General features: G+C 45.6%; 1 pseudogene; it reads right to left on the bottom strand.

Annotated features, from left to right (window-relative positions):
• Nucleotides 1-1,075: 1,075 nt before the first annotated feature.
• On the bottom strand, nt 1,076-1,440 carry LOC110307447 (NADH dehydrogenase [ubiquinone] 1 alpha subcomplex subunit 11 pseudogene; annotated as a pseudogene).
• Nucleotides 1,441-8,939: the final 7,499 nt, after the last annotated feature.

Genomic DNA, 8,939 nt, shown 5'->3' with positions numbered 1-8,939 from the left:
TCTTCAGACACACTAGAAGTGGGTGTCAGATCTCATTACAGGTTGTTGTGAACCACCATATGGTTGCTGGGATTTGAACTCAGGACCTTTGAAAGAGCAGTCAAGGGCCGGGCGTGGTGGCGCACGCCTTTAATCCCAGCACTCGGGAGGCAGAGGCAGGGGGATTTCTGAGTTCGAGGCCAGCCTGGTCTACAGAGTGAGTTCCAGGACAGCCAGGGCTATACAGAGAAACCCTGTCTCGAAAAAAAAAAAAAGAAAAAGAAAGAGCAGTCAGTGCTCTTACCCACTGAGCCATCTCACCAGCCCCCTTTTTAATTTTTTTAATGATTTATTTATGGGGCTGGTGAGATGGCTCAGCAGTTAAGAGCACTGACTGCTCTTGTGTACTTACATATACTCATTTATTACATATAATAATCTTTTAAAAAAGATTGATTTATTTATTATTTTTTAATTCTTTCCCCTCCCCTTCTCCCACTCGATCCAGCCCATTTGCTTCAGCCCAAAGGTTTTTCATTTGTTTCTCATTACCGGTGGTTGTGAGCCACCATGTGGTTGCTGGGATATGAACTCATGACCTCCGGAAGAGCAGTCAGTGCTCTTAACCGCTGAGCCATCTCACCATATATTCACTCCTCACATATTGTTGTGGGGCAGTCACCAGAGAAGACGGCTCATTCTTGGTTACAAGCTGGTAGAAAGTCTTTATTAGCCAGTGTGTTTGGGATCCTAGAGTATTGCTGAGCCTTTCTCGGGGTGAGCTTTTAAACACGAAAACCATGTTCTAGCTCCACATACTTCAGTTAACAAGACAGCCAGAAGCAGAGCGACAAAAACCAAAAAGCAAAAAAGTTAATACATTTAGATACTTTCCCAGAACTCTGGACTTTGATGGATTAAGTCTTTGTTTTCATTATGGCATGTGGTGTTGTCTGTGTGCTAAAGTTTACATAGTGGCACTTCCATCATGGAGTCAGTTGTGCTAAGGTCTAGGGCCCTGTTAAAATATATAGTTCAGGCTCAGCCTCCCGGTCTCAGCTGCTTCACTCTTCTGAGTCCTGACATTTTTTCCCCCCACAGGAAAATACAGCGTTTATTTGCCACAGGGGTTTGGCTCACACCTTGGGGGTAGGGAACAACTCCCAGCCTTCCAGCTTGCCGATCTTGAACAGGGCGGCCGCAGTGCCCATGTAGACACAGCCCACGGCTGCGGTCCCATAGCTGTGAGCTGCAGTGAATGTGTACCGGCCGACTCTGGCCACTGCTTCCAGGGTGGAATCTGCGGGGTTGAGTGTGACGCTGTAAGCAGAGCCGATTAGGCCGCAAATGCCGCCTAAGGCCGTGGTGATGTACGTCTTGCGATGACACTGGGTGCTGTCAGGGACCTCATGATAGGATTCAAAGAACCGCTTCACCATCGCCATACCTAGCTGGGCTCGCTCGGCCGAGTCCTGACATTTTTAAAAACAGGATTTTTATTTTATGTGAATGGGTGTTTTATTTTTCAGGCATGTTTTTATAGGTCAGAAGAAGGTGTCAGAACCATCTCCACTCCATAGGTTCATATATTTGAATGCTTAGTCACCAGGGGGTGAAAGTCTTTGAAAAGATTAGAATAATTAGGAGGTGTGGCCTTGTCATGGGGAGTGGGGGGGAGGCTGGTAGAAGTATCAAAAAGCCCATGCCAGGCCCAGCCTACAGATCAAGACATAGCTCTTAGCAACTTCAACACCAAACCTGCCTACCTCCATGCTCCCCACCATGATAATGGACTAAGCCCCAGAAACTCTAAGTAGAACCCAATTAAATGCTTTCCTGAGTTGGCTTCCTTAAGATGTCTTTTCACAGAAATAGGACAGTGACTAAGACAGATTTATCTCTTTATTTCTTCTGCATCTCCACATTTCTGATAGATTACTGCTGCCAGATTAGATTATATTAAAGGCATGTTTATTGGAAACCTGCTCTCAGGTTGGCAAATTCATTGGCCCAAAGGACCAAAGCCAAGGAAGTCACCATGGGGAAGGGGGCAGAGGGTAAGGGAAGGAGAAAGAGAGGAAAAAGGACCATTCTTGCAGAGAGAGAGAGAGAGAGAGAAAGAGAGAGAGAGAGATTGACTGATTCCAGAGCAAATTGCTGATGTGGACCCTTAGGCTGGTGTGATGTTCCAGAGCCTTGCTTCTGGACTTGCATCAAGTCTCTTCCCTTTCAACACAGAATCTGACCCAGGTCTTTGTATGAGGCAGGAGCCTACCAATGAGCTACACCCCCAGTCTCCTTATATTTCGTGAAGATGTATTTGTTCTCTGTCCTGTCCTCTTGGGGCCAACTGTATGTCATTAGTCCTTGAAAGCAGTCTCATAAACCGATTTGTAATTGGTTGTTTGTGGATAAGCCTAGTGTAGTAAATTGCTTCAATCAAGGTGAATCTGTCAAAGTCCCAAGAGAAAACAGGTGGCACACTCAATTAGCAGAACTCAAGGGAGGGCCAGTGTAACACAGTTTCACAAGAGGGTGCACTACTGTCTGGGGGAACAGCAAGGCTTTCCTCCTGGGGGGTGGGAGACAGGAGGGAGCCGTGGGGAGTTTCCCACCAGCCCTAGTTGAGCTTTTGAGGATGAAGTTGGGCAATAACTCCATCCAAGCTGTCCTCTTTCAATCTCCATGGGGCATTTCTTTGGTTGGACTCTAGTGGCCACTGAACAGGTCTATAGAGGTCAACGGCTCTGAAGAGCAAGATGAGAGGGACTGGAGAGCAAGCAGCTCCTAGACAAATAGAAGATACACACATTCATGCTGCACCAGTAGGTTTCTACTGCTGTGATAAATGCCATAATCAAGCAACGTGTGGAAGAAGAGGGTTTTTATTTGGCTCACACTTCTACATCACAGTGCATCATCACGACAAAGCAAGACTCAAGGCAGGGATGTGGAGGTAGGAACTAAAGCAGAAGCAATGGAGGAAGGATGCTTACCAGCTTGTTCAGCTTGTTCTCTTAAAGCACCTAGGACTGCCTGCCTAAGGGTGGCACTGCCCACAGTGTACTGGGGCCTTCCACATCAATCATAATCAAGAAAACACCCCCAGACTTGATAGGATGAGGAGGCATCTTCTCAAGTAAGGTTCCTATTAATCCCAAAGATGAGAGAAGAAAGACTACCGACACGAATCAGCATGGCCAAATTAACTGTAACAACCTATTCAAGGTTACAGTTGGGGCATAACCCAATCCTTAAGAAACAGACAGATCTAGTCATAAACAGGATTGAACCCAGTTTATCTTTCCTAGAAGGCCCTTAAGCCTGAGATGGAGTCAGGTTAGCTCTTCAGTTCCCTCTTCCCAGATGACCCTAGCTTGTGTCAAGTTGACAAAACTAACCAGCGCTCAGGCATGACTTAGAAAGGCCCCTAGAACCATCTCACACTGACTCCCTCCTCAAGCAATGGCAGGCTCTCTGGGAAGCACCAAGAAGACAAGTCTTTGAGGGATGCTCAAAAGTTATCACCTCACAGTCCATAGCCCACCCCACAGTGACTCCAACACAGTTCACATGCAAGGGATCCAGAGATGCTGCTGTCTGTCAGGGACCTGCCGAGCAAAGGAGGCACATCTGAGAAATCAAAGGGCAGGGAGAGCAGAGCCTTGTATCGCTGCAGTTCCAGGGGAGAGCTTGAGGTAAGGTCAAAGGAATTCCAAGAAATGCTTCTTCCATGTACATGAAGGTTAAAGGTTAAAAACAAAAAGCAAAAAAAACCCACTTCATTATGAAAATGAAGATGAGCTGGCAGAGGTTGTGCAGGAGGCAGAGGCAGGCAGATCTCCAAGTTCAAGGCCAGCCTGGTCTGCAGAGTGAGTTCCAGGACAGCCAGGACTACGTAGAGAAACCCTGTCTTCAAACAAACAAACAAGATGAGCAAACAAATAAAAAGACAATGAAGATGGTAAGGCATAGAGGCACAGGCCTATCCCAGCACTAGGGAGGCAGAGACATTCCTCCTCCTGCTGCTGCTGCTGCTGCTCCTCCTCTTCCTTCTCCTCCTTCCCCCATATCCTCGTCCTCGGCTTCTTCCTCCTTTTATGCTGACCTACATCCATAGCCTGGCTTAATAGCTTCTTAGGTCCTTGTCTTAGTCTTTCCACTTTTTTTTTTTTGGTTTTTCGAGACAGGGTTTCTCTATGTAGTAGCCCTGGCTGTCCTGGAACTCACTCTGTGGACCAGGCTGGCCTTGAACTCAGAAATCCGCCTGCCTCTGCCCCCTGAATGCTGGGATTAAAGGCGTGCGCTACCACTGCCCAGCATCTTTTCACTTTCTTATGTGCTGGTAGAAGAGGGATTTTTTTGGAGTCAGGCAGTGGTGGTGGTGCATGCCTTTAATCCTGGCACTTGAGAGGCAGAGGCAGGCAGATTGCCAAGTTTGACCCCAGCCTGATCTACAGAGTGAGTTCCAAGGCTATACAGAGAAACCCTGTTTCAAAGGAAAAAAAAAAAAGAGTTTTTGTTTTTGTTTTTGGTAGTATGAGTCTGACCCTCTTGCTTGCCTCTTGCTTAAAAGCCTCTATCTAATTCTATGAAGCATCGTCTCATTATCTGTCTTAGTCACACAGCCATCTTAAACTTGGTACCTTAAAACAAGACAACAGTGCTTTGAGCACCTGTCTCCCCAACCATGCTGGTCAGTTTTATGTCAGCTTGAGACAAGCAAGGGTCACCTGGAAGAGGGAACCCTTGTTTGAGAAAATGCCTCCCGCCGGGCGTGGTGGAGCACGCCTTTAATCCCAGCACTCGGGAGGCAGAGGCAGGCGGATTTCTGAGTTCGAGGCCAGCCTGGTCTACAAAGTGAGTTCCAGGACAGCCGAGGTTACACAGAGAAACCCTGCCTCGAAAAACCAAAAAAAAAAAAAAAAAAAAAAAAAAAGAAAGAAAGAAAATGCCTCCCGAGAGCTCAGCCTGTGGGCAGGTCAGTAACGGTATCTTGGTATCTTTGTAATTAGTGACTGAGGTGGGAGCGCCTCGCCCACTGTGGTGCGACCTCGCCCACGCACCTTCAACTCCTGATCCATCCTCCCCCTCCCTCTTCTTCACCACGCTGGGATTGCAACTACGAGCCACTCATCCTGGTCAACATCCTTCAGGCTCCCTACAAGATCATTGCTCTTTTTATCATAAAAGAAGACCATGTCCTAGCACATCTTCCAGTGTGCTGTGTCAGAAATAAGGGGTAGTTCTTTGTTGTTTAACTTTGTACTTCTGGGGATTTGTTTTTGTCTTGTTTTTTGTTTTTTGAAGCAAAGTCTCATGTAGCCCAAGCTAATCACTAACTCACTATGTAATCGAGGGTGACTTTGAACTCCCAATCCTTGTGCCTCCATCTCCTAGTGCTAGGATTACAACCCTGTACCACAGTACCAGTTAAGGGTAGGTTTTAATTTTTTATTTTTTATTTAAGTGTATGTGTTATGTGTGCGAGTCCTCAAGAATGTGTGTGCAGGTGCCTGTGGAGGCCAGAAGAGGGCACTGGATTCCTGCTGGAACTGCAGGAAGAGGCAGTTGTGAGCCAGCCACCTGATGGGGGTGCTGAGTACCAAACTCTAGCCCTGTACTAGAAAATCATTGCTCTTAACCTCTGAGCCATCTCTCCAGCCACAAGGGGCAGCTCTTAATTAATTCATTTATTCTTAAGTCCTAGTAACTCCAGATAAGGGATGGACTTCATTATGCTCTTTATTTTTCATTCTTTTTGTTGTCAGACACAAGGTCTTACATGATAGCAGAACCTGGTCTCAAGCTCATAGAAATCCTCCTGTTATGCCGGTCGTGGTGGCGCACGCCTTTAATCCTAGCACTCGGGAGGCAGAGGCAGGTGGATTTCTGAGTTCGAGGCCAGCCTGGTCTACAAAGTGAGTTCCAGGACAGCCAGGGCTATACAGAGAAACCCTGTCTCGAAAAACCAAAAAAAAAAAAAAAAAAAGAAATCCTCCTGTTTCAGCCTCATGGGTGCTGGGATTACTGTATTAGCTATCGTGCCTGACTGCTTTAAATTTCTTAAAGTAGAAAGGACTATGAGTTAGGTGTGACAGCACATGCCTATAATCTCAGCACTCAGGAGGTAGAAACAGGAGGATGAAAAATGTAAGGAGTTCAAATCAACCTGGCTTATAATGAGTTCCAGGCCATCTTGGGCTACGTAAGACCCTGTCTCAAAAAGAGGAGGAAGAAGAAAGGCTAGAGCCACTAAGACTGTAATATTCTATCCTTAGCATTCTTTATGTCACCTATATAAACCTGTATACATTACACATGTATATTCAGAGCAACATAACGTACCTAATGTATAGATTTCAGTATATTTGATGATGTAATGATAATGTAATCATTATTTGAACCTAACATTCAGTTAATAAAAATTGTTTGCCCGCCGGGCGTGGTGGCGCATACCTTTAATCCCAGCACTTGGGAGGCAGAGGCAGGCAGATTTCTGAGTTCGAGGCCAGCCTGGTCTACAAAGTGAGTTCCAGGACAGCCAGGGCTACACAGAGAAACCCTGTCTCGAAAAAAACAAACAAACAAAAAAATGTTTGCCCAATATTTTTATATTCTCTCTCTCACTCCACTCGTGTTAGGGAATAAACCAGGGTCCCTCTTCTGCACACTAGGCAAATGCTCTTCCAGCCCCCTCTTCCTAAAGCACAACAAAATACTCCGTATCTCTTGTAGACTAGCCGGAAGCCTCAGGTTCAGCCTTGAGGTGACTGAATAACTGTAGGAAAAACACTCCCCTGGTTTCTCTCTGCAGCTGCTTTGACTGCTGCAGATGAGTGGACACCGTTGACGTCACGCCCTAATTATTCCTAAATTTCATCTTCATCACAAATTGTATGGGGGACAATACTTTATTTAACCTAGGGCATAGAGGGAAATACTGAGGCTTGGGCTGGAGAGCTGGCTCAGCAGGTAAGAATGCTCACTGCACTTCCAGGGCCAATGAGTTCCCAGCGCCTGCACTAGTGGCTCAGAATTCCGTCCAACTCCAGCTGCAGAGAATTTGACAACCTCTTCTGACCTCCTCAGGCACTGGACTCATACAAACATACCTACACAGACTCATACAGAACCAAAACATATATTTTTAAATAAATAAATAAGAGCTCAGAGTAGTGGCTCACACCTTTAATCCCAGAACTTGGCAGGCAGAGGCAGAGGGATCCCCGTGATAGCTAGTTCTGGACATCCAAGACTACATAGGGAGCCTGTCTGGGGAGGGGGGTGGGGGGGGAGGAGAGAGAGAGAGAGAGAGAGAGAGAGAGAGAGAGAGAGAGAGAGAGAGAGAGAGAGAGAGAGAGCTCAAGGAGGCTGGTCCTTGCCTGGCTGGCTCATTTCACTAGCAGTTTTATTTATGTGGGGGAACAGGTAGGGTGCCATGCATAGAGGGTCAGAGGAGAATTTACAGGAATTGATTGTGACTCCTACCACTTGGGTCCCAGGAATCAAACTCAAATTTTCAGCCAGGCGTGGTGGCACACGCCTTTAATCCCAGCGCTCGGGAGGCAGAGGCAGGTGGATTTCTAAATTCAAGGCCAGCCTGGTCTACAGAGTGAGTTCCAGGACAGCCAGGGCTACACAGAGAAACCCTGTCTCAAAAAACAAAAAACAAAACAAACAAACAAAAAACCAAAAAAAAAACAAAAAACAAAAACAAACAAACTCAAATTTTCCAGTTTGGGCAGAAAGTGCCTTTCTTTCCCTACTGAGCCATCTTGCTGGCCCATCTGAGATATTTTAACCCTCACTAAAATTTTCATTTGCCATAATTTATGGAAATCTCAAAGGAGACTGTTTATTGACCTTATACCTAGTTAAGAGTCTACCCATTGCTCGCCAAGGGTACACACCTTTATCCTAGCACTGGGGAGGTAGAGGCAGGTAGGTCTGGTAAGTTTATGGTTAGTTCAACCTATGCAAGGAGTTCCAGGCTCGTCAAAGTTACAGGGTAAGACCATCCCAAAAACAAACAAACAAACAAACCTCCAAAAACCTACTCTGTGTTTATTTCATCACAACACTGCTGAGGCTATTTAGGAATGTGTGCGGTGCATGGAAGCAGAGGTTCCCTACTGTTCTCTCTGGTTCCAAGATAACAGCTTCCTTCATCTTATTTAAAATTTAAATCAGAATGTAGCTTATACTTGGCACACACATTAATATGCTTTTCATCATCCTCGGGCACTGTCAGCACTTATTTGAATTGCAGAATAAACTGTGTCAAATGGTGCCTGTGTCTTTTTACTTCTCCTTGGTCACTGGGAGAATCTGATGACTCCAGTAATACATGTGCTTCACCGAGTGAGGCTCATATCCTGTTGCCTTCCAGGAACTTGCTGGCATGCTGCCCCGTGCATACATTTACAAAAGCCATCTGCAGAGCTAAGCATCTTTTATTTTAAAAGCTTAAAGTGTGCTAGAGACACTAGCTTATATTCCACAGTGAACAGCAATATCTCTTATGTGTCAAATAAAAGGCAATCTGTTCTCTTGGGAAAAGTCAATTTTTTTTTCTTCATATAAAAACAAATTCACTTTGCCAGGTGGTGGTGATAGCATACATCTTTAGTCCCAGGAGGCAGAGGCAGGTGGATCTCTGTGAGTTCCAGGCTACACAAAGAAACCCTGTCTCAGAAAAACAAAAACAAAAAACAAACTAAAAAAACAAAACAAAAACAAAGCCAACAACAAAACGAAACCCAACACAGCCACTTAAGTGCTGTTGTCACTCTTTGTCACCACTATCTTCAGGGTGTTCGTGAAACCTCAACAATCTCCAGTCTTAGAACTGTAGACAGACAGGGACACATTTTACAATTAGTTATAAGGATGTATAAGGATGAGGACCTCTGAAAACAAGCCAAATGCCTGGGATCCAGCCAAGAAAGAGTTAAACT

This window comes from Mus caroli, unplaced genomic scaffold (assembly GCF_978045245.1).
Source record: "Mus caroli unplaced genomic scaffold, Mus_caroli_1 scaffold_14, whole genome shotgun sequence".
NCBI classification, from domain to species: Eukaryota; Metazoa; Chordata; class Mammalia; order Rodentia; family Muridae; genus Mus; species Mus caroli.
This window is presented reverse-complemented; position numbering and strand designations above follow the sequence as displayed.